The sequence below is a fragment of the Canis aureus genome, chromosome 31, assembly GCF_053574225.1.
Source record: "Canis aureus isolate CA01 chromosome 31, VMU_Caureus_v.1.0, whole genome shotgun sequence".
NCBI classification, from domain to species: Eukaryota; Metazoa; Chordata; class Mammalia; order Carnivora; family Canidae; genus Canis; species Canis aureus.
The window spans coordinates 37,601,938-37,626,183 of NC_135641.1; the positions used below are offsets into that span (position 1 = coordinate 37,601,938).

General features: G+C 38.7%; 1 long non-coding RNA gene across 6 annotated transcripts in view; it reads left to right on the forward strand.

Moving 5' to 3' along the window:
* The window catches only part of LOC144302670 (uncharacterized), a 39,679-nt gene that overhangs the window by 12,675 nt on the left and 2,758 nt on the right, over nucleotides 1–24,246 (forward strand). For 5 of the 6 annotated variants that reach the window (XR_013369655.1, XR_013369658.1, XR_013369657.1 and 2 more), the window contains one exon: nucleotides 3,512–4,641. The exons of the other annotated variant lie outside the window; for it this stretch is intronic. This is a non-coding gene — a long non-coding RNA (uncharacterized LOC144302670). The remainder of the gene's footprint in view (nucleotides 1–3,511; nucleotides 4,642–24,246) is intronic. 6 annotated transcript variants of the gene reach the window in all.

Below are 24,246 nucleotides of genomic sequence, written 5' to 3' on the forward strand. Positions count from 1 at the left end.
TTGTAAAAGGTTATTATGGCTGGTGTGGCCTGAGGGAGATCTTTGTTACACTTCTAGTAAGGCAGCCTACAATAGCATTAGCATTTTTGGCAACCACATCACACCGTTGGCTTGTATTGAGTTTACAGTCAACCAAAATCCCTAAATCTTTCACACGTGCGGCTCTTAAGCCATGTTTCCGCCATCTTGCACTTGTGAAAGTAATGACTGTTTTGGGCCTAAATGTAGGGCTTTACATTTATTGGCATTAAATTTCATCTTGTTACCTTTAGGTCCTTATGCCAGCTTTCATAGAATATTTGACATATTCCTTCAGGTTTTCATACGTTTTCCCCCATCACTTCCGGTAAAACAGAACCCGGAAGAACTTAGGCACATTGGAAAGTGACGGATTTGCCCTGCTATCCTGTTTCTCAGCCCACACCTTCATTTTGTCTGAAAGCGACTTTGTCATGGTGCTTCCGAACACCTCGATTTGCCAAACTGCACTGGTTAGAATGTTTTTGCACGCAAGGGTGGAACCCTAAATCAACCTGGAATAAACAATAAGGACCTTTATTAGCGCACAGAGGTAGGGAGGGCCCCGGGCACGTACCACCAGGCCTGCAACTCTGTTCTGCTGTTTGTAGTTTGTTCTAGCTTCTCCCGTGTGTTGTCCTCGGGCCAGCTTCCCTTGCGGTTGTATGATGGCTGCCAACAGCAGTGGGGGACAACATGCTGCCTTGTTTGTGCCCAGAGGAGGGTGAGAAGGGAAGAAAGTGTGAATAGAAGAGTATTTTTCCAGTTGGACAACCTCCTAGATCACCTCTGAAGTGACCAATAATCCCGAGTTGCTTGGGAGTGAGGAGTGTCCTGGGATGTGGGCTTGCAGCACCAAAACCAAGGAAATCTGGAGCAAACATGGAAGTGAGTCACCCTAGCACTTAGGCCTAGACCAGGAACCATTACCAGGATAAAACCAGATTCTGATTGGCTTAAACTGAGGGTCCCAGCAAGGGGTTGTGTTCTCGTGATTGGTTTCGAGACACGTTTCTGAAGTGTAGTTCTCGCCTACCTTTGTCAGTTCCTCTGGGAGAAGATTCCCGGGCACCTGGACTTACTGACTCAGAATCTCTAAGCACCGAAATAAGAAATTAGTTTTTTTAAGTTTGATTTATTTAAGCGATGTCTGCACCCAACATGGGGCTTGAACTCATGACCCTGAGATCAACAGTCGCATGCTCCTCCAACTGAGCCAGCCAGGCGCCCCAAGAAACGAATTTTTATCAAGCATGCAGATAATCCTATAAACCAGTCCTTGGAGAAACACTAGTTTCGTCTAGTTTAGACAGTACACAACCCTATAGTTGGCTTCAACATCCAAAGTGGCATGGCTGCTGTGCCATGGGGCAGGGTTGGGGAGGATGGGGGTGAGTCACTCTACTTCCCTAGATTTAGGTTCAAGGAATCCTGCCTCCCAGAACAGAAGGAAGCTGGTTGGGAATTGCTTATTTCTAGAGAAACCATGCTGCTTCCTGGCAATGCCCAAGGGTATTGGGCCCAAGGGTAGTGAGATCCCCTCACTAAATGTTCACAAGCCAGGCTTAAAAGTCACTCTTGCCTTTTTTCTAGAATCAGGGTCAAGCTCTCAAGTGGTTAGCTTAACAGAAGCCATGACCTTCTTCTTAAAAAAATTGTTTTGGGTGTCAGAATAGTATTTCCTTCTATCCGGGTTCTTGGAGAAGCAGCATAGGTCTGAGTGAAGAGATTCAGTTCTGGCGAGGCAAACTAAACAAAGAATTGAGCCCTTAATTTGCATGTATTGATTTTGCATGTAATTTCTTAACTTCCTGAAATGTATCAGCTGCCAAACAGAGTAATTACAGAACCTGTGACTGTTGGACTGTTGAATTCGATGAGATAAAGCTTCCGAAGGTTTCGCAAAGTGCTTGTCTCATTAAGCAGTCACTAAATTTTGATCATTAATATCCTGCCTTCTTCATTTATTCCCTGTTCAAGGTATTCAGAGCCCTGAGTAGGGCCAGGCACCGTGCTCGTCACTAAACACAAAAATAAGGAGCTGTTAGGGGACTCATAGTGTTGGCATGAGAGGACAATGGCACTCGGATTGGTTTATATACAAGGTACCAACACAGGACAGAGAAAAGAATGGTCAACTGGGAGGATGATCTGGGTCTCGGAGAATGATAAGGAGTTTTCTAGATGAAGGAGGGAGGAGATAAAGGACATTGTGGAGAGGGGATGTAGCCTGAGCACTAATTAAAGCGTGGGGCATGGAGGAAGGGGGCCCCTTGGTGGACGTCAGTAGTTTAGAAGATTGGAATGCAGGGTTCAGGTCAGGAGGAGGGGTGGATGATGTTACAGGAGGTGAGGGCTGACTCCGGAAGGAGGAGTTTGGACTTCTAGGAGTTGGTTGCACCATCACACCTGTGTTGGCACCAGTCTGGAGGCCGTGGGTGAGGAGTGGAGGGTGGTGAGGCAGGGAAGCGCGTTTAGAGCTTGCAGCATTACTCAGAGTAGAAGAGACCAGGGCTTAAACCAAGACGAGGATATTAGGACTCGAGTGGAAAGGATGGGAGTGGGAATTGCAGAGTAGATCCCCGTGCCAGGGCCAGGTGACCGATTAGGTAGGAGGCAGGGAGAAGGCACATTGGCGATGAATTCCCATGTCCCTGTCTTGAGTGGGTGGCGGTGTCGTTGTCCACCAAGGACAAGGGGGCAGTGGTGGTAGTGGCAGGGTCCAGCGCTGGGCTTGGGGAATTTTAGTTCCCCGGGAGGTGGAGGTGGGCAGTAGGTTGCCTGTAGCTGGTGAGTAAGAGCTATTCTAGAAGGATGACTGGCAGTCACCCAGGAACAGCCTGCAGGTACTGGAATCTGGGGTGATTGATCTGCCTGGGATGATGCCTAGAAAGAGCCCAGGAGCCCCAGGAACGGTGACAGTCCACGAGGTTCACGGACAACCATTTAGTGTCTCCCAAGTAGAGGCCAGGAAAGTAAACCTGTGCAGGCTCTCGTCTCCCACTCTCCTCTTCCCAGGATCCTTCTCCTCATCTTCAAGTCCCTGAGATCCGTCTTTGTTTTATTTCTCAGAGAGGGATATTTTTCAATGTTCGAAAAATTTAAGTCATTTTTTTTTTTTTGAGAAGCTTTGTTTCCCAAGGAAGGTTTTCTAAGCTGCTCTAGCATCTCTCGTAGCCGTTTTCTGATGTTTTTGTCCGGAATGCCAACAGTTTTAAACAGAAAGCTTTAAAATACGTATTTAAGTCAAAATAGAATGTTACTTCTCACGGAGTAATGGGGGCGGAGAGCACAAAACTGAGATGGGCCCGAGAGACGTATGCAGAAGGGAGGACAATGCCCTAAAGTCTGTGTCCGAAGAACATGTTCCAGAAAGTGCCATGGACCTGTCCTCAGCAGCTGCTCTGGTGCTTAGGTGAGCTGCAACTAGATAGTTCTTTTGTCTTTTTTCTTTTTTCTTTTTTCTTTTTTTTTTTTTTCCCTCCCTCTGCAGTTGCAGAAGCAAGCTGGGAAAGATTGGAGGGGAAATCCCAGCAGTTTTGCATGAGAAGAGCAAGTTTAAGTCTCTAGTGAAATAGTAGGAAACATCTCTGCCAACTGTGAACAAGGAAGCACGGATCACAGGGGAGAAAAATCCGGGAGCAACCCGGGAAGTGAAGAATTCCAGATGCTGGACGCCACCTGGTGGGGACCTGGAGGTTTTTGGAAAAAAAAACAAAAAAAAACAAAATAAATGCCTGGATTTCAGAACTGGGGGATGGCTTAAAATCATTATTATGCCTTTTATTCATTCTCACAATAAACACCCATCGAGGACTTGCTGTGCACTGAGAACGTTAGGAAGCTCTAAGTTATAGGAATTATTTGTAGTTGAGTCTACACAGCTAATAACCAAGAATTCTAAGCTTGCTTTCCTGTGACATGATTAATGTCTAGATTAAGCCTCCATTCTGGGGACGCCTGGGGGGCTCAGTGGTTGAGCATCTGCCTGGGGCTCAGGTGGTGATCCCCGGGTCCTGGGATCGAGTCCCCCGTGGGCTCCCTGGGTGGAGCCTGCTTCTCCGCCTCTCTCTGTGTGTCTCTCAGGAGTAAATAAATAAAATCTTTAAAAACCCCACAAACCCTCCACTTTGTTCGGTGATGAAGAGTCATCTCAGCCCCTTGAGCGCCCCTACACTCGTGCCTGGTTAGGCCTGAAGGCTGGGCGTTAGCTGGTGACAGGTGTCCCGGCAGGGCTCTGTGCTGACCTGCCCTGGTTTCTGTCTGCCCTTTGGCCTCGGCCCACAGGTCATCGCTGAATCTGCTCTTGTTCCCCTCTCAGGGTTTCTCCACGTCTGCCTCTGTCTCAGCCAGTCCATTGCCTTCCCAGACCTTCTGCTGCTTCTAGAAGCCTCTCGACTGCGCTGTGCGATTAGGCACATGGAACCTTCGCTTCCGTGCCGGCGTCTTGATGCTTCCCTGGGTTTTACCTAGGAACTGAGTCACCGGTCCCTTTGACCTCAGAGTCTCCAGATGTCCCTTGGGCTTCTTCTGCCCCATGTTCTAGAAGCACGGAAGGGCTGCTTACGTTCAAATATCCCTGTGAGGCTAAATCACCGTCCGCGTGTTGGACAGCAAAGGCAGGTAGGACCAACGGGGTAAACTGAGGCCAGGTGGTAACAGATCTTATCTGTTATGCTAGAGAATTTGTGTAAGTGCATTGCAATCAGAAGACTATTTCAGTCTCTAGCATCTCTCATAGCCGTTTTCTGATGTTTTGGTCCGAAATTCAGGCAGTTTTAAGCAGAAAGCTTTAAAATGTATATTATGGAGTTTATTGTCGCCCATTATTAAATCATACTTTGAGATATATTTTAGATACGTCTCTTATCACATACGGGCTTCATAAATATCCTCTCACTCTCCGTGACTTGCTTTTCTGTTTTCCTTCCCCAGCATTTTCTCTCTCTTTCTCGTTTAACCTACAGAGATGGCCCTACTCCAAACCTTATTCCAAACTAGAACTTGAAATCTGTCTCTCACCCTTTTCTCCTTTCTTTTATTTTTATTTTTTGTACATATTTCCGTGTGTGTGTGTGTGTGTGTGTGTGTGGCTTGACTCTGTAATGTTCAGCTCTACATGTGTCTAGCTTCGGGTATCCACCACCAGTCAGAGCACTGCGGTCACCAGAGACTCCAGGTGTGGCTCTTTTAAAACCATATCCACGGACACCCCCGTCCTTACCCACCCCGCCTGGCCCCAGACAATCATTAAGTTTGTCATTTCAAACGTTACATAAATAGATCCATACAGTAGGGAAACTTTTTTTTAAAATAAATTTATTTTTTATTGGTGTTCAGTTTGTCAATATACAGAATAACACCCAGTGCTCATCCCGCCAAGTGCCCCCCTCAGTGTCCACCACCCAGTCACCCCCACCCCCCGCCCTCCTCCCTTTCCCCCACCCCTAGTTCGTTTCCCAGAGTTAGGAGTCTTCCATGCTCTGTCTCCCCTTCTGATACAGTAGGGAAACTTTTTTTTTTTTTCAGTAGGGAAACTTTTGAGATTTTTTTTTCATTCATCATAATTCTCTAAAGATTGTTATGTATCACTAGTTTTGCTTCTTTTAAATGCTGAGGGTTTTTTACACAATATGCTGGTACTGTAGTTACTTGAACCAGTCACTCATTGAAGGACACCTGAGTTGTTTTCAGTTTGTGGTGATTAGGAGTAAAGCTGATATGGGGCCACCTGGGTGGCTCAGGGGTTGAGCGTCTGCCTTCAGCTCAGGGCGTGACCCTGGGGTCCCAGGATCAAGTCTTGCATCAGGCTCTCTGCAGGGAACCTCCTTTTCCCCCTGCCTGTGTCTCTGCCTCTCTCTCTGTGTCTCTCATGAATAAATGAGATCTTAAAAAAAGAAAAGGAGTAAAGCTGATATGAACATTCGTGTGCAGATTTTTGTGTTGATCCAGTTTTCATTTCTTTGGGATAAACGCCAACAGCATAATTGCTGAGTCATGCGGTGATTGCATGTTTCGCCCTATAGGAAACTGTCAAGCTGCCTTCCAGGATGGGTGCACCACTTGCCAGCAGTGCATGGGTGATGCGCTCTCCACGTTCTCACCAGCCTGGGGTTTTGTCACTGTGTTTTATTTCTGTCATCCTGCTGGGTGCATAGTGATATCAGAGTTTTAATTGGTACTTTCCCGGGACCTAGTGATGTTGAACACCTTTTCGGGTGTTAATTGTCATCTGTACATTCTCTTCAATAAAATGTCTGTTCATGCCATTTGCTCATTTTCTAGTTGGATTATTGATTTATTGCTAAGTTTTGTAGTTTTTTTATGTACTCTAGATACCAGGCACTTGTGAGATAAGCGATGGGCAAAATGTTTTTCCTGTGGTGTAGCTCGTCTTTTCTTTCTCTTCACACAGTCTTTCGGAAAGCAAAAGTTTTTAGTTTTGTTGAGGTTTAATTTATGGATTTTTCCTTTTATGGATTATGTTCTTGATGTCAAGCCTAAGAACTCTTTGCCTCATGCTAGAGCCCAAAGATTTTCTCTTTATTTTCTAAAAGATTTTTTTTTTAAGATTTTATTTATTTATTTGTCAGAGAGAGAGCACAAGCAGGGGGAATGGCAGGCAGAGGGAGAAGCAGGCTCCCTCGGGAGCAGGGAGCCCAATGTGGGACTCGATCCCACAACTTTGGGATCATGACTTGAGCCAGAGGCAGACACTTAACCGACTGAGCCACCCAAGGCATCCCTATTTTCTAGAAGTTTTATAGTTTTATGTTTTACATTTAAATCAATGATCCATTTTGACCCTATTTTCTAGAGGTTTTATAGTTTTATGTTTTACATTTAAATCAATGATCCATTTTGAGTTAATTTTTGTATAGTTATGTGGCTCAGTTTGAGATTTTTTTTTTCTTTTGCCTATGGATGCTTAATTGTTGAAAAGGTTATCCTTCCAGGGCACCTGGGTGCCTTTCCTTATAAGTTTTAGAATAAGCTTGTCTACGTCTACAGAAAAATGTGCTAGTATCTTAATAGGAATCGCATGAGATCTATAGATCAATTTGAGGAGAACTGAAACTATACCTATATTGAGACTTCCAATTCATGAACACAGGATATTATTTATTTAGGTCTTTGACTTCTGTCATCAGCATTTTGCAATTTTCAGAGAGGGAGAGAGAATCTCAAGCCGACTTCCCACCCAGTGCGGAGCCCGACATGGGACTTGATCTCATGATGGTGAGATCATGACCTGAGCTGAAATCAAGAGAACGAAGCTCAACTGACTGAGCCACCAAGGTACCCCTAGCTGTAGATTTTTTGTAGATGCTTTTAATCAGGTTGAGACAATTCTCCTTTATCTATAATTTGATGATTAAGGAAGGATAGTAAGTAAGGATACTTACTATTGGTATGAATTTCATCTATTGAAATTTGAATACTGAACCAGGCTTGAATATCTGAAATAAATTTCATTTAGTCATGGTGTATGATTCTTTTTCATACATTGGTGTATTTGGGTTTGCTGATTTTTTGGTGAGGATTTCTTTTTCATTGAAGTTCATAGTAGTTTTCTTTTTTTGTACTCTCTTTGTCTGGTTTTGGTATCAGGGTAATATCGACCCCATAAAATAGGCTGGGAAATGTTTCCTGTTCTCTGTTCAGGAAGAAACTGTGTAAAATTGGTGTTAATTCTTTAAATGAAAAAAAATTCTTTAAATGTTTAGTAGGATTCTCTAGTAAAGTATCTGAGCCTGGAGATTTTTTTTTTTTCTTGAGAGACTTTTAATTACTAATACATTAACTTAATAATTAAAAAATAAATTAAGCTATTTCATCTAGGTTAAGTTTTGGTAGTTTGTGAGTTTTGAAAAATTGGTCCATTTCTTTTAATGAATATATGAATATTTGAATAGAGGAGTTGCTTGCAGTATTCCCTTATTATGCTTTGTAATAGCTTTAAGACCTGTCATGGATATGCTTGTTTCATTCTTTAGATGGAGACTGTGATTTGTATTCTCTCCTTTGATTCTTGTCAGACTTGCTAGAAGTTTATCAATGTCATCGAATTTTTTAAAAGAACTAGGCTTTATTTCGTTGAGTTTTCTCTACCCATTTCCTTTTACCAATTCTATTGATTTCTAGTCATGCTTTAATATTTCCATCTTTTTGCCTTTATTTTGCTTTCATTTTTCTAGTTTGTTTAGGTAAGAAATCAGATGATTAACTTGAGACCTTTTCCTATTTTTAAGGTAAACATTGAGTGTAATAAATTTTCCTCTCAGCGTTGCTTTAGCCTCATTCTACATTTTCGATATGCTGTATTTTCATTCAACTCTCCGTATTTTTAAAATTTCCTTTGAGATTTTTCTTTCAGCAGGCTTTAGTTTAGAATCCAGGTCACAGGCTACTTTTGTGGGCTGTGGTTCCAATGACAATTCAAGTTTCAGGCACTCTGTGGTGTTTTTTTGTTCTTTCTGTTTATCTGGGGCTCCCACTGGTCTCTGCTGGTGCTGAGGGGGTAAAAGTGCTTCCCCAGGCTGGGCAGGCTGGTGTCTCCTGGTGGGAAGAGAGCAAGCATCTCAGGGCTGCAAGGCAAAGAGGCTTCCAGGCTTGGACAGTTTGTTGTGGCAGATCCTTCTTGCTGAAGCTCCCTGCTACTCTATCTTACCGAGTTGTAGGAGGGAAGTCTCAGGCCTGGAGGGGAGGAAACGTGCTTCCTTGGCCAATTATTGTGAATAGGGCTCTGAGATCTAACCTCCTCTCCAATGGTGCCAGGCTCATCCAGACTTCATTTCAATCCAGGTTTGGAATAGGCTTATCTGGGCTGCCTCCCATTGCTAGGTTAGGAGTTGGGAAACACCAGATCTTGATTACCTTCTTTGTTGGGTAGGAAGAGAGGTGAGATGTCCTTTCCCTGTGTCATTCTCCAGTACTATGATCTCAAACTAGTTTCCCTTACTATCTTCCAGATTTCTCCTTTGGTTGCCTCTTGTATTATTTCAGTGTTTATAGTTGTAGTGTATATGGTTGAGGAGCAGTGAGAAATGAGTCTATGTCATCTTGTCTGGACAAGAAGTGTACAAGTGTCTTTTTATTTTTATTTTTAAAATATTTTATTTATTTATTTATTTATTTATTTATTTATTTATTTATTTATTTATGAGAGAGAGTAGGGGAGGGGCAGAGGGAGAAAGAGAGAATCTTAAACAGACTCTGCACTGGCCCGAAGCAGGGCTCCATCTCATGATCCTGAGATCATGACCTGAGCTAAAACCAAGGGTCAGATGCCTATCTGACTGAGCCACACAGCCACCCACCAGTGTTGTCGTTGTTGTCGTCGTCTTCTTCTTCTTCTTTTTAAAGATTTCATTTATCTGTTCATGAGAAACACAGAGAGAGAGGCAGAGACGTAGGCACAGGAGAAGCAGGCTCCTAGCAGGGAGCCCGATGCAAGACTCGATCCCAGAGCTCTGGGATCAGGCCTGGAGCCAAAGGCAGACGCTCAACCACTGAGCCACTCAGGCATCCCCTCACCAGTGTCTTTTAAAAAGCAAACATTTGGGATACCTCTCTGTGTTTCTCATGAGTAAGTAAATAAAATATTTTTAAAATATTTAAAAAATAAATAAAAAGCAAACATTTTAAAAACTTTTGATGAAGTTCAAATTATAGATTTTTTGTCTTTTATGGTTTGTGCTTTTTGAATCTTAAGTAGGAAATCTTTGCCTAAACCAATGCTACATGGATTTTCTCTTATGTTTTCTTTTAGAAATTTGATAGTTTTAGCTCTTATATTTTAGTTCATGATATATTTCACAATCATTTTTGTATATGCTGTGAGGTAGCGATCAAGGTTCATTTTTTTGCATGTGGCTATCCATTTGTTGGAGATTTTTCCTTATTCATTGAGTTGCCTCCAAATATTTGTCAAAAATCAATTGTATATATATATATATATATATACCAATGGATTCTATCTGTTCTATTGATCTATATTTTTACCTTTACGCCAGCAAAAGTCCTCCAACTTTATACTTCATTGTATTTCCATATTAGTTATAAAATCATCTTGCCGACTTCAACAACAAAAGCCTGCTAGGATTTTGAGATTAAATCCACAGATCAATATAGGAGGAATTGACACCTTAACAAAATTGAACTTTCTGATGCATGAATATAGTATATCTCCCCATTTACTTAGAAATTCTTTTATTTCTATTAGCAATGGTTTGTAATTTTCATGTGACATGTCTTGCACATTATTATTAAATTCACTCCTAAATTTTTATGGTTTTCGATGCTATTGCATATGTTATTAAAATTAAATTTTAATTTCCAGTGGTTTCTAGTGTATAGATTATAATTTATTTCTTTATTAACCTTGTGTCCTGCAACCTTGCTAAATTCATTAGTTCTAACACCTCTTTTGCAGAGGATTTAAGATTTTTTTAGAGACAGAGACAATTTGTCTCTGCCTCTCTCTGTCTCTCATGAATGAATAAACTTAAAAAATCTTTAAAAGGGATCCCTGGGTGGTGCAGTGGTTTAGCGCCTGCCTTTGGCTCAGGGTGCGATCCTGGAGACCCGGGATCGAGTCCCACGTTGGGCTCCCGGTGCATGGAGCCTGCTTCTCCCTCTGCCTATGTCTCTGCCTCTCTCTCTCTCTCTCTGTGTAACTATCATTAAAAAAACATTTTTTAAAAATTAAAAAAAAAATCTTTAAAAAAAAGAGTGGAAGTTCATATGCTTGCCTTGTTGGAATTTTAGGGGTGAAGTATTCAATTTTCCACCATTGAATATTATGTTAAATAAAGAAATTTCCCTTTGCTTTTTACTTTGGTGAGGATTCTTTTTTTAAAGATTGTATTTATTTATTCATGAGAGACACACACACACACAAAGAGGCAGAGACACAGGCAGAGGGATAAGCAGGCTCCATGCAGGGAGTCCATGTGGGACCCGATCCCGGATCTCCAGGATCAACGCCCTGGGCTGAAGGCGACGCTAAACACACTGAGCCACCCAGGGATCCCCTAGGTTTACATTTTTAAAAATGCTTTTTCTGTATCTATTAGGATGATCACCTGATCTTTTTAGGTTTGTTAATATTGTACATTCCTGGGATAGATGCCAGCTGTCAAACTATATTATCTTTTTATATATTGATGATTTTTATTTGCTAATATTTTATTAAAGATTTTTACATCTATTTTCATGAAGGATATTGGTGTGTAATTTTCTATTCTTATCATCTGTGTGTTTGGTTTTAAGATTAGGATAATTCTGGCCTTATAAAATGAGTTGAGAAGTATTTCCTCCTACCTTATATTCTGAGAGTTTGTACAGAACTAGTTTTATCTATTCCTTAAATATTAGGTAGAATGCCTCTGTGAAGGAATCTGAGCCTAGAGGGTTTGGGGGGGATCATGGGAGGAGAGAGGTAGGGGTAATAAGGAAGATTCTTTTTAATTGTTACCTTAATATTTCCTGTTATATTTTGCAACAATCATTAGCGTTAACATTTTCAGCCCCATTAAATTCTTTGAGGTTGAGACCTTTACAACAGTACAGTATTTGTAGACATTAAGCAATTTGCTTTGGTCAGCTTTTCTTTTTTTCTTTTTCTTTGTAATGCCTCATATTTATGGTCTTCCAAATACTACCACACTCAATTTTGTCTTTAAATAAGTCTGGTTTTCCTGTGGCTGGGAAACCGTTAAGATCCAAGAAGAAGTTCCCCTTGACGGTTGACTTTTCTCTCCATGACAATGTGGGTGACTAGCCTTCATCACCTTTCATTTTACCCACTGGGAAGTTGAAGTATTTTATTGCAGCAGCAAGATAAGAGCTTACGAGACTCATCTATTCTGAAAAATGAATTTAACTTCTTGGTCAGTTGAATGCTGACCTTTTTCTTCTCACTCTTCCTTCACTGTTGACCCTTTGCAACTTACTCTTTCACCATTTACTTTTTCTGCCATTTTACTTTTAAGTAAAAATTAGAACATAGACTGTTTCAAGATGTGATCACCTTGGCTATACAGGTACTTAAAGAAAATAAATGTCTTTGAATCACAGAATGCTGACCTTTTTCTTCTCACTCTTCCTTCACTGTTGACTCTTTGCAACTTACTCTTTCACCATTTACTTTTTCTGCCATTTTACTTTTAAGTAAAAATTAGAACATAGACTGTTTCAAGACGTGATCACCTTGGCTATACACGTACTTAAAAAAAATAAATGTCTTTGAATCACAGAAACTTTTCTCTACACCGACCTTGAGCTGTGTTCTTTATATACATTTTCACTACCACATCTTTTTTTCTCTTCCTCTTTCATACCCATAAATACCTAAACAACTCCAAATAAAGCTGGAAACTATGGACTAATGCCAGTGACGGAGATAAATCAAAGTAAAGCACAGTCATTTGTTGAGAAGTGAAATTAAACACAATGAAAAAATAAACTTAAGGCCTTAGAAGTTGCTGGAAGTTCATATCAGAGTTTTTATATAAACTATCTGCCAACTCAAAATCCTTAAATAAAACCTCTCTTCCCAAGTGACCAGCGTTCAAGACACATAAAAAGTAATTGGTTATTAACATATATTATTTTTTGTTTTGTTTTATTGCAAGAGTTGCAACAGCATCTCTCTCCTCTAGCATTAATTCTAAATCTGCACTTTCAGCATTTCATTAATGGACTAAATAAGTGCTGGAGGCTGACTTCTACTGTAGCATTTTTTTCCCGATGAAAACTTGCATTTGCAACAATAGTCTCTCTTGATTCAAAACCAGATTTCTTAAGAATCCAATCTATATTTATTATTATTAGATATTCACTTTCCATTCCCTCTGCAACTCATTGCAATTTAATTCCCACACCAATTCCTCCATAGAGTTTACTCTTTTCAATCCTCATTCTCCTTGACCTGTCTTTCCTCTTGACAGTATGGATTGTCTATTCCTTGTAAGAGTTTTTTTTTGTTGGTGTTTCCATGATCTTATTTCTTCTGTCCTCCTAATACTTTGACCATCTTCTATTTGTGTTTCTGACTACATTTCCCCTCCTTCTGCCTCTTCGGGGCTAGGTTATTGATTTCCTTATTTCCAAGTATATTTTTGTTCACATGTACATCATCTATTTTATTGGTCTCATTTACTCTCACAAATTCACCCCTCTAGAATTTCAACCCCTATTTTTTTTTCTGAGTTCCAGTCTCATATTTCCAATTGTGAAGTATAACTTATCCTTTTCTTCCTTTCCCTCTCTTTCTCAGTTAGTGACATCATTCTATATCAACACACCCTCTCTTAGTTATCGAAGTATTTGCTAGGGCATTTCAAAGTTGAATTTATAAGTGACCGTGGTTAGTCCTAGGGCTGCTAGAAGTTCACACGATGTCTTTTTGTAAATTAGACAAAGTCACTCCCTTACATGAGGCATTCTACTTCCTAAAACAAGGTATAATAATTTCAACTTGTAATTATTATTTATAATGAAACATGTTACACAAATCTAGTGACTAGGATATAAATGGCACTCCCTTAGATATCACGCTATCTTTTGTCAAGCAGTGCACAACCTATACAACAGCAGAATAATATTTCATATCCTACTGGCTAAGACAGAAATAGTCAAGATGTTATTCATCATGCCTATGGGGCTCTACCAAAATTTAAAAGATGCTCTAAGAAATCTTAATGACTCCTGCTACCTCCCAGTAGTTCATGGAGAAAATATTAGTGTTGTGAATTAATGGGAAGAATAAGTTTAAATAGATAATATAATTATATTAGCAGTATCTTGCCAGCATGTGAATAAACATCTTGGTGATATAACCTCAGTGTTGCTCCTTGAATGATGCCATAAAATATGTAAGATGGTCAGTGTCCAAATAGGTGGTAAGCACAAATCCTAAGAAAATAGAGCTCATAATCTTGCTGCCATGCCCTATAACAAATGTCTGAGAGTTCAAAACATTTTTGAGAGTTAGTGATTTGCTAGGGCTTTCAGTAGCTTGAACTATAGGTTCCAGACAATCAACAAACCATCATGAAAATAATATCTGAAAACAGGCAACTAGACTACTTTAGGGAATTAGAACTTATTATCCATTGGAGCTGTTGGAAGATTGCAAGCTTTCTTTTTCTATTTTGAGCATTACGTAGTCACTTGAGAATAGTGTCTGATGAAAGGTAGTGGTGGCAGTTTCTGGCAGAAGACTGAAATGCTTAGTAGGGCAGCCCTAGAGAAAACATAGTGGATGTAGTAGCATGGTGGTAAAAGTAGCATATTCCTGTGTACTTCCATACAACTTTCAGAAATACTTGTGGAAAGTTTTGCAGGGGGCTAGATAATACCATATATATATATATATATATATATATATATATATATATATATATTTCAGAAATACTTGAATTTCCTGAATAGGTATAAGTACTTGAATATACAGATGACCCTTGGACAATGTAGGGGTTAAAAGTACTGACTCTTTGCATAGTTGAAAATCCATATATAACTTTGACTCCCCTAAAACTTAACTACTGATAGTCCACTATTAACCAGAAGCCTTACTGATGATATAAAGTCAATTAACACATCTTTTGTATGTTAAATGTATTATAAACTGTATTCTTATAATAAAGAAAATGTTATTAAGAAAAGCATAAGGAAAAGAAAATATATTTACAATACTATGCAGTATTTATTGAAAACAAATCCACATGCTTAGTGGACCTGAGCAGTCAAACCTGTGTTGCTCAAGGGTCAACTGTTTATTTCAGAAATATATTTAAATTACTTGAATTCAGAAATATATAGATATATATTTTGGAAATACTTTTAGTATTTTGGAAATACTTGAGGACAGCTTTGCAGGAGGTTGGATAATCCAGTAAAAAATGTATATGAATATATATATTCATTAGAGCTACAGACTAATGAAACATAGGAAAGTCTAGTTATTTAGTGTATGTACATAATACACATCATTTATACATATTAAATATACATTAGAAATTAGATCAAACTTTATGCATTTGCATCTTTACTTTTCACTTGTGTTATGAGCATTTTGCCCATGTCAATGTATATTTTCAAAATCAATATTTAAAAGTCTGTGTAGCAATTCATTATGTGCTGCAACATGACTTGTAATTCTGCTTTTACTATGCTTGCTGTTTTACCTTTCTAAATAACACAGAATACAAAAAATAGAAATATTATAAAAGAATCTGAAATCTAGAAAAAAGACTTATGTACAAAAACTGAATTATTTCCTTGGCACATATTTCTGAAGGGAAATTTTATGAGATGGTTGAAATAAGAGCATTTTTGTGAGCCTTGGCATGTACTTCTGAATTGTTTTCTGGAAAGGTTATACAACTTTTTTGACAGAGTAATTTGACTGTTCTATCAGGGGAAAATTGTAGGCACAATGTAAGTGGACTTGAACAAGGATTTGGAAAAGACTTATTTCATTCTTATGGAAAAGCTTAGAAATGCAGAGTAGATACTATTTCAATATTACTGGATTCAATAAAGTGGATTTAATGCACCCATGGGTACTGATTAAAATAAAGATATCAACCTTTTTTTATTCAAGTTTTTATTTAAATTCCAATTGGTTAACATACAGCACAACACTTGCTTCATATGTTAAATCGAGTGATTCATCACCCACATACAACACCTAGTGCTCATCACAAGTGCCCTTCTTAATACCCATCACCTATTTATCCTTCCCCCCCCCCACCCCCCCCCCACATTTCTCCCCTGGTAACCAACAGTTTATTCTCTATAATTAAGAGCTAAGAATTTCTTGGTTTGTCTATTGTTTTTTTTTCTCTCCTATGTTAATTTGCTTTGTTTCTTAAATTCCACATGTAAGTGAAATCATGTAGTACTTGCATTTCTCCGACTGCCCTATTTAGCTTAGCATAGGACTCTGTAGCTCCATCCATGTCATTGCAAATGGCAAGATTTCATTCTTTTTATGGCTAAAATTCCATTGTAAGTATGTATGTATATATATCTAGATGTATGTATACTATAGCTTCTTTATCTACTCATTAATTGATGGACATTTGGGCTTTTTCCATAATTTGGCTATTGTTGATAATGCTGCTATAAGCATCAAGGTGTATGTATTCCTTTGAATCAGTATTTTTGTATCCTCTGGGTAAATACCTAGTAGTGCAATTGTTGGATTGTGTGGTATTTCTATTTTTAACTTTGTGAAGAACATTCATATTGTTTTCCAGACACTATGGTACCTGCACAAAAATAGACACATGAATCAATGGAACAGAATAGAAAACCTAGAAATAAACCCACCAACTCTATGGGCAATTAATCTTCGACAAAGCAAGCAAGAATACCCAATGGAAAAAAAAAAAAGACAGTCTCTTCAACAAATGGTGTTGGGCAAACTGGACAGTAACATGCAGAAGAATTAAACTGGACCGCTTTTCTTATACCATACACAGAAATAAATTCAAATGAAAGATGTAAATGTGAGATAAGAATCCATCAAAATCCTAGAGGAGACGAAGAAATATAATACTTACAATAGGGGAGGTGATAGTACTGTCTTACTCTGTGCTGATCATACCATGCCTGAGCATTGCGTTCAATTCTTGACACAAGAATTTGGAGAGGCTGAGGTTAGAGGTTAGGATTAGATTATATTTTTTTAAAATGTATCTGTTTAGATAGCTGGGATTTTTCTTCCCCAGCAAAATTATTTTGAGGAAAGAATTAATAAAATAAGTACCCTTCATGTGGGAGAAAGAAAGTTTAGAGGGCTACAATAACTATCCTTAAGTGTTTGAAAAGGTACCATCTGGACAAGTTATTAAGTTCCTTTGGATACAAGCAATAGAAATTAGGAAAAGATGGAGAATTCACAGGAGCTAAGGAAGTTCTGGACAACGATGTTTCAGTGAGGCAGGAATCGGGGCAGCTCTGGTTTTTCACTCAGCAGCACAGCTCAAGCCTCCTTTTCCTGGGGGTTCCATTTGTGAGTCTGAGAACCAACATTCCAGGGTATTCCCAATTCTCTGGAGACTGAATCTGATAGCCAACCCATACCAGGTCCACTCTTGGATCAAGCAAGTATGGCCCGATAGTAAAGTCAGCCTCAAATTTAGGCTCCTAGGAGTCAAACCTGGGAATGGACACTCTTCACATAGTCACAGCTGGGATTGGCTCCCTTTGCTTTCATTTGCTGCCTTCTCTGAAGTCCAAGCAGTTGGAAAGGTTTTTAAAGAAGCTTTGTTGACATTCTCATCCTTTGCTTATGGTGCATTGTCCTAAATCCATTACATGATAGTTGCTGCTGATCTGGACTTAAAGACTGAGCAGAAGGAAATGTTCTTTATCGAGAGATTGCTTTTCCTTTGAAGTTAATGATTAATGTGATGCACCGTAAAAGGTAGGAGACAGTGTTTACAAATCCTTGTGTAAAAAGATGGCTGTTAGGGAATGGATTTATTTTAGATCTGGGCCTTGCTGGCAGTTCCTTTTTAGACTCATATTTTAGGGAGTATGAGTATGTAGTACTTAATTTATACAAGAGATGAGCTTTAGCTAGCTAAAGTTGGCAACGCAGCTTAACGCAGCTAATCTGTTATATGGAAATATAGACACAAATTTTATGCAAAAATATCACATCCATTTTGAGAAAGATAAACATGTTAATATCAATGCCTTTTAATAACAAAAATGGTTGTGTTTTTAAAAAACTCACCAAGGGGATCCCTGGGTGGCTCAGCAGTTTAGCGCCTGCCTGCCTTTGGCCCAGGGTGTGATCCTGGAGTCCTGGGATCAAGTCCCACATCAGGTTCCCTGCATGGAGCCTGCTTCTCCCTCTGCTTGTGTCTCTGCCTCTCTCTCTCTCTCTCTCTCTCTGTCTCTCATAAATAAATAAATAAATAAATAAATAAATAAATAAATAAATAAATAAATAAAATCTTTAAAAAAATAAAAAACTCACCAAGCCAGTAGAGTTTTGAAAATCTTTTAATTGCTGTGATGTTGTAACTCAGGACTTGGCAAACTTTTTCTTACGGGTCATACTGTCTCTGTTGCAGCCACTCAATCCTTCCCCCATCGTGGACAAACAGCTATAGACAATATAGAAACAAATGAGCATGGCTGTGTGCCAGTGAAACTATTTACAAAACCAGGCGGCAGATGGGATTTGGCCCAAGGGCCATAGTTTGCCACCCCCGTTGTAACTAATTACACATTTGTGTTTATTTTGGCTGTTAGGAAGCTTATCCACAACTTTGCAGTCTACTGCCAGCATGGACCACGCGGTCTGCAGACTATATACCATGATATCCATGATGTCTTTCCTTTATGCCAATGTGCTTAATTGCATTTAAAAAATGGTATTGTGTTGTTTGTGTCTGAAACCATCATGTGAATTTATTTTCGAAAGAAGACTAATATAATTAAATAGAATTAAACCTCGCTTTTAATTGGGAATTGATTTTGTATTACTGTAGATGTAATTCTCAATTTGTAAGGTGTAAATGTGTCAAGCAAATACCAAGACGTCTGTATTTCGCATGGGTTGCTGATTCATTATATCTGTTTCTAGCTAATATTTAAAGTTGTCACACCTGGACTGATGAATTTTGATTGTCTTTATTCATTTTCATTCTAGACATTGGAGAGATGATATCTTTTTCTGTTTATTATCAGACTACTTTATAGGAACTTAAGAATTTAGATGCACAAAGATAAAAATTAAAATCCAGACACCCCTCCCCGCCAAATCCAGTGGTTCTGACAGGTTTAGAATGTCAATTCATATGCCTAGGACCTCACAGGGTTAGATGTACTTCAATTTAAAAAACTACCTGCCTTCGTAATTGAAATGAATGTTTCACAAACCGGTCCTTCATACACAACCTTTGCAATGTTTGGCACGTTTCATAAAACTTTACCATTTTGTTTTTTTAAATTAAAACTTTTTTCATTTGGTCAGATAAATCTAAAACGAAAGCGCATGTCATCAATATAAGTAGAAGGTCAGTATCACTTGTCATAAAAAGGTAATTAAAAATATTAGTATATCATATATAGGTGACCTTAATTCATCTGTTTAATAAGTGCTATAATTCTGGAAATATTGGTTTAAATGATTCCTGCCTCCTGCTCCCCTGCTAAATCATTGCCTAGTCAAGCAATCAATCAGAAACTAGGACCTCACTCCCCACAATTTTGTTCTTACACCTATGGAATCAATACCCTTATTAATTTCTTGACACTCAAGATCTAATAGAAACTAGCTCAACTCAAGTTCCCTGCTTAAGGGAACCGAGTCCAGAACTGTTCTGTAGGAATCACATCCTTCTTGTCAACATTACACCTACTTCCATGCAAGTCAAGGCTCACTGAAAACCCTAAGGAAAAGACTTAATAAGAGAAATAACAGTTTCAGACTTGATTGTTTTTCCCTTTGGTATATTGTGTTCTAAAAATCAGATTTTTTTCCCCTTAACTAATTCAAGTCAATTATTTAAATAGAGAGACATTTAATTTCTGGAAACGATGTTAGATTTTTATCATTAATGTACACAGAGCTAATCAGAAAATAGAATTTTAAGGAGTAAAAGATGGCCCTTTCCCCCATTTCACATTAAACAGAGCACGTTCCTTTTCAAAAACATGGAGATTATTTAAGATTATATAACAGCTAAGACTTGGGGTCATATCTTTAAATCTTTCTTTATGATGCAAAATTCATTTTAAGTAGACCAAAAACATTGTTTGTATTATGGAGGTGTTGGTATAATTCTCTGTTGGTCTTAAATTTTTAGATGATTATTAAAGATATTTGAAAAAGTGAAATCTAAACTTTGTCAAATCAACAAGTGCCCCTGAATTTTCACTCTCTGCTTGGCAGAGGACTTTATGGAAAAGGTACAAAAATTTGACCTACTTAGTCTGACACAGAAGTTGTCCTTCTCAATTTGAGATCTATCCAGTTGGCAGTGTGACACTGACAGGCTTAATCCCTCCACTAACTGCCATTTCCACAACGAAAAGGGATTACAGGGGGTCACACTGTCCATCTGTCATCCTTTCCAATGAGTAAAATTATTTAGATTTAATTTAAAAAACCATGACCATTCCTCTCAACTAGTGGTAAAGTGCTTCATAGACGTTTGTAAGAACACCTCTCTCCTTCTATTGAGGGTCTACTAAACCCCTTGAGGATGTGCCATGCCACTTTATGGTGTCCTACCTGCACCCAGCAGGGAATAGAAAGGCAGTCCGGAAAGCAAATGTCTATCCTAGGAGTATTGACTTAAACTCTGTTGAAAACAAAAAAATAACTGTCGATACCAGTCTCATTATTATAATAATTCATAGTTAATAATTTTTATGTTGTGCCAGGTATTATAGAAATAATATCTACAATTCTACAATTCTAACAAGAATCAAGCACAATGAGTAATTCTATTGATTTTCTTAGGGAAGAATCTGAGACGAAAACATTAAGTATTGAGCTTCAAGCTGAGTTCCAATTGGCATCATCTCTGACATCATCCTATTTTACCCTATATCTTTCTTTCTTTTTCTTTTTTTAAATCCTCCGTGTTTTTTTAGGTCTACAGACTACTTGATTTCCACCTTTGAAGTTCTTTTCTCTATTCTCTACTTTCTAGGATTTTCTAGAACATCGGGCTTAGTTTTCCTGTCAAAACCATGATTCTAACAGGCTCTCTCCACAGGATTCTATGTCCTTGACTGGGTTTATGAATTTGATGACCTAGTTCAATTCCTTGTCTTCCTAGAAAACATCTTGATAGGCCCCTTCTTTTAATCAAACTTCTATCTATGCCTCTTCTCTCTCTTCACATCAGAATAGAGCCTATTAACTGGTGATGGGCGGGCCATACCCACCCTGACACGTTTATCTAACCCAATATTGTTGTTTATTGTTTTTTAGCATTGATACCATATTTAAAATGGAGTTATTTCAGAAGCCAGATACAAAAGATCACATATTGTATAATTCCATTCGTAGAAACTACCCAGAATAGGTAAATCCACCTATTTACCTATTTGATGGGTGACTGCCAGTTGCTAGAAGGAAGGGGGAATAGAGAGCTGTGTAATGGGCACAAGGTTTTATTTTGGAACGATGGAAATTTTTGGAACTAGATAGAGGTGGTGATTGCACAACATTGTGAATATACTAAATGTTACTGAATTTTTCACCTGAAAATGGTTAATTTTATGCTGTGTGACTTTTACACAAATGAATGAATGAATGAACAGAATTATTTCAGATTTTCTACCTTTTTCTTATACTTACCATGTAACCATTAGCTAGAGCTGAGTGGACACTACTCCTTTAGATGAGAAGATGTGTTTTAAGGACCACCATCACCAGGTTCTATTGTTGACTTACACCTTAGAGTAAGAGTCAGGGACAAGTTTCTACTCATCCCAGCTGTAAATTTTATTATAGCAGAGAACTATTTCTCTGCATGTGCCACAAAAGAAGAAAAAGAAAAGATTTGCTGAAAGATCTATCCCTTTCAAGAAAAAAAAGGGGAGGTTCAGTGGGGAAGGAAGGAAACAGATTTCCTTTCTGGAAAAAATGTATATTTTTTTATGTGTAATACGTGAACAAAGTATATCAATGTTGAGCCAACCTCAAATGGGAGATTTACTCCTTTATCTACCTCTGTGGACATTGTATAGGCAATCCCTAACTCAGAGTGACATTTTAGTAATGGAAACTAACTGCAGTGGATTGGAGGAAGCCAAGGGACAGAAAGGAAAAAAAAAAAAAAAAAAGACAAACAGCAAAAGCATAAAATGAATAGTATCCCATTTCTCCCACTGCCCCTACTATTCTATGATGGCAAAAAAAGACAATTACTGTTCCCTCTTCTAAAATATATATATGTAATATTATGAAATATTACATATATTGTATATATATAATACCGTATATATAATGGAATAATGTCTGAAATCAGCTGAAAGAAAAAATAAGCCTGGGTGCTCATACTCTAATAGTTTTTCACTTAGAGGCCTATGTAGTAAAGAATTTAACCTTGCCCCCTCCCCCACAAATTCTGGCCTTTAACTTTGGCTTCGTGGGGATTAATCACTAAGCCTTTGGAATGACAGGTCAGAAAGGAGTGCCTTTGTTTTCCTGAACCTTCGTTCACCAGATGGTCTAACAATACGATGTGTGGTGGAGGCTGGCTGTGCCCAGGAGCTGGCCACACCAGACAACCCAGCAACGTTACCTAGGGTCATGCTGTGTCAGGCCACCTGGAGGCTGAGCTCAACTATGCGGGCAAGGAGCCTATCCATCATACCTACATGATAGAACTCCAGTAAAAACTTTGAACACTGAGGCTTGGGTGAATTTCCCTTGTTGGCAAAACTCCATGTATATTGTCTCACCTTGATGCCAGGAAAGTAAAGTGACCTGACATTCTAGGGGGAGGGCAATGGGAGCTCTGCATCTGGTACTTCCCCAGACTCCCCCCTATGTGCTTCCTCCATTGGGTGATTTTTATTTGTATCCTCGCCCTGAAATAAACTATGAGTATAATGGCTTTCAGTGAGCTCTAAGTCCTAGAAAATTTTCAAATCTGAAGGTGGCTTTGGGATACCCACAAACTTAAGGTTGGTGTCAGAAGTGAGAGCAGTCTTGTGTGGACTATGTGTCCTCTAGTTTTGTAGTTGGCTAAAACTCTTCACAGAGTCCCATTCTTGACTTTTTTTTTTTAACACACATGCATGTGCACACACACATACACACACTTCATATTTTAATTACTTCATGGGTGTAGAATTCAAGGGGACAGAGACAAACTTCACCCATTTTATCCACTTTCTGCTGCTTTAAATTTTTCTAAGTCTACTTTTAAAATAGAAACATTTAAAAAACTTAGAATCTCATCTTTTGACATCATCCTTTTATCAAGCAAGAAATACCGTGGAGAAGAAAGATGATTTACAAAGAAAACAGAAATAATGAAACTGAAAACCAATCACAGAAATACATAATTAAGGTGAAATTACACAGTATACACGATAATTTATTTTAATCCTTTGCAATATTTTCAAGAAGTATATTGAATTGGATGTATGATGTGTTGATATTGAATAGCAATTAAGTTATTTAAACTATAATTAGAATTTTAAAAGAATTCATCGTAATTTCTCTAAAAATGCACCCTGAGTCATAATATTGCTTTATGGGAACTACATCAAAGAGATTTTTAATACCTTTTTAATAAAACTTGGAAAGTTTCATGAGTTTATGTCTAGGCATGTATTGTGCAAAATAAAGATCAGTTGGGGAAAAAAAAAAAGAACTCCTCTAAGAGTCAAATTGGGGGTAAAATGAAATAAGTATTTGGATTTAGTACTGAAGGATAACAGACTTTAAGAAGCATAGAGAATACAAAAATAAAATAATAAATAAATAAGAATCTGCTGATTTCTCCCCCTCTTCCCTCTCCATTTCAGGAGCTGGGGAAAGGTAGGATCCCCTACTTAGGCCAAAGGTGTAAATGTCTCATGATGTCGAAGACCAAACTGTGTCAGAGATAAATGAGCAAAGTCTGCTTCTTCCTAAACTGGACAAGGGAACCCAGCTGTCATCACTTTTGTTTAGCAGGAGTTCTAAGGTGGCAAAAAGTAGAGTTAGTTTATGGCATAAAAAGAGGAAACAGTCTCTAATTGACAAACATTCTATTCTGGTGGGATTTTTTGGAAGTAGGGGAGACTTTCTATTTGAACTTTAGGAATACTCCGCATTCTTTGGTTGGCCTTAGGGGCAGGTGAGCCAGCTGGGGACATCTCAAAAGAGGTGAATTGTTCAGTGTTAAGGGGTGAGGCTATACCACAGCTGACCATTTCCTGGAACAGGTGGGGACCCATGGAATCCTTTTTTTTTTTTTTTTTCTTTTGATGTCAAACTATCATAATGGTCCTTTGGTGATAGATAGGGATGGTGACCGTGGCAGGCAATTCCTCAATGAGTTAGGGTTGGCCAGCGATCAACTATTATTCTAGGCGAGGTCCCTGGCCTTTCCCTTCCTTTCTGCCTTGTTTTCCTGCCACACTCTCCTTCATGCAGTCTGATTTTCCTTTGACCTTCACTTTGAGCCTCACTTTGACATTCTTCCTTGCTTTGACTTTACTTCTGATCCTTAAACACATGAC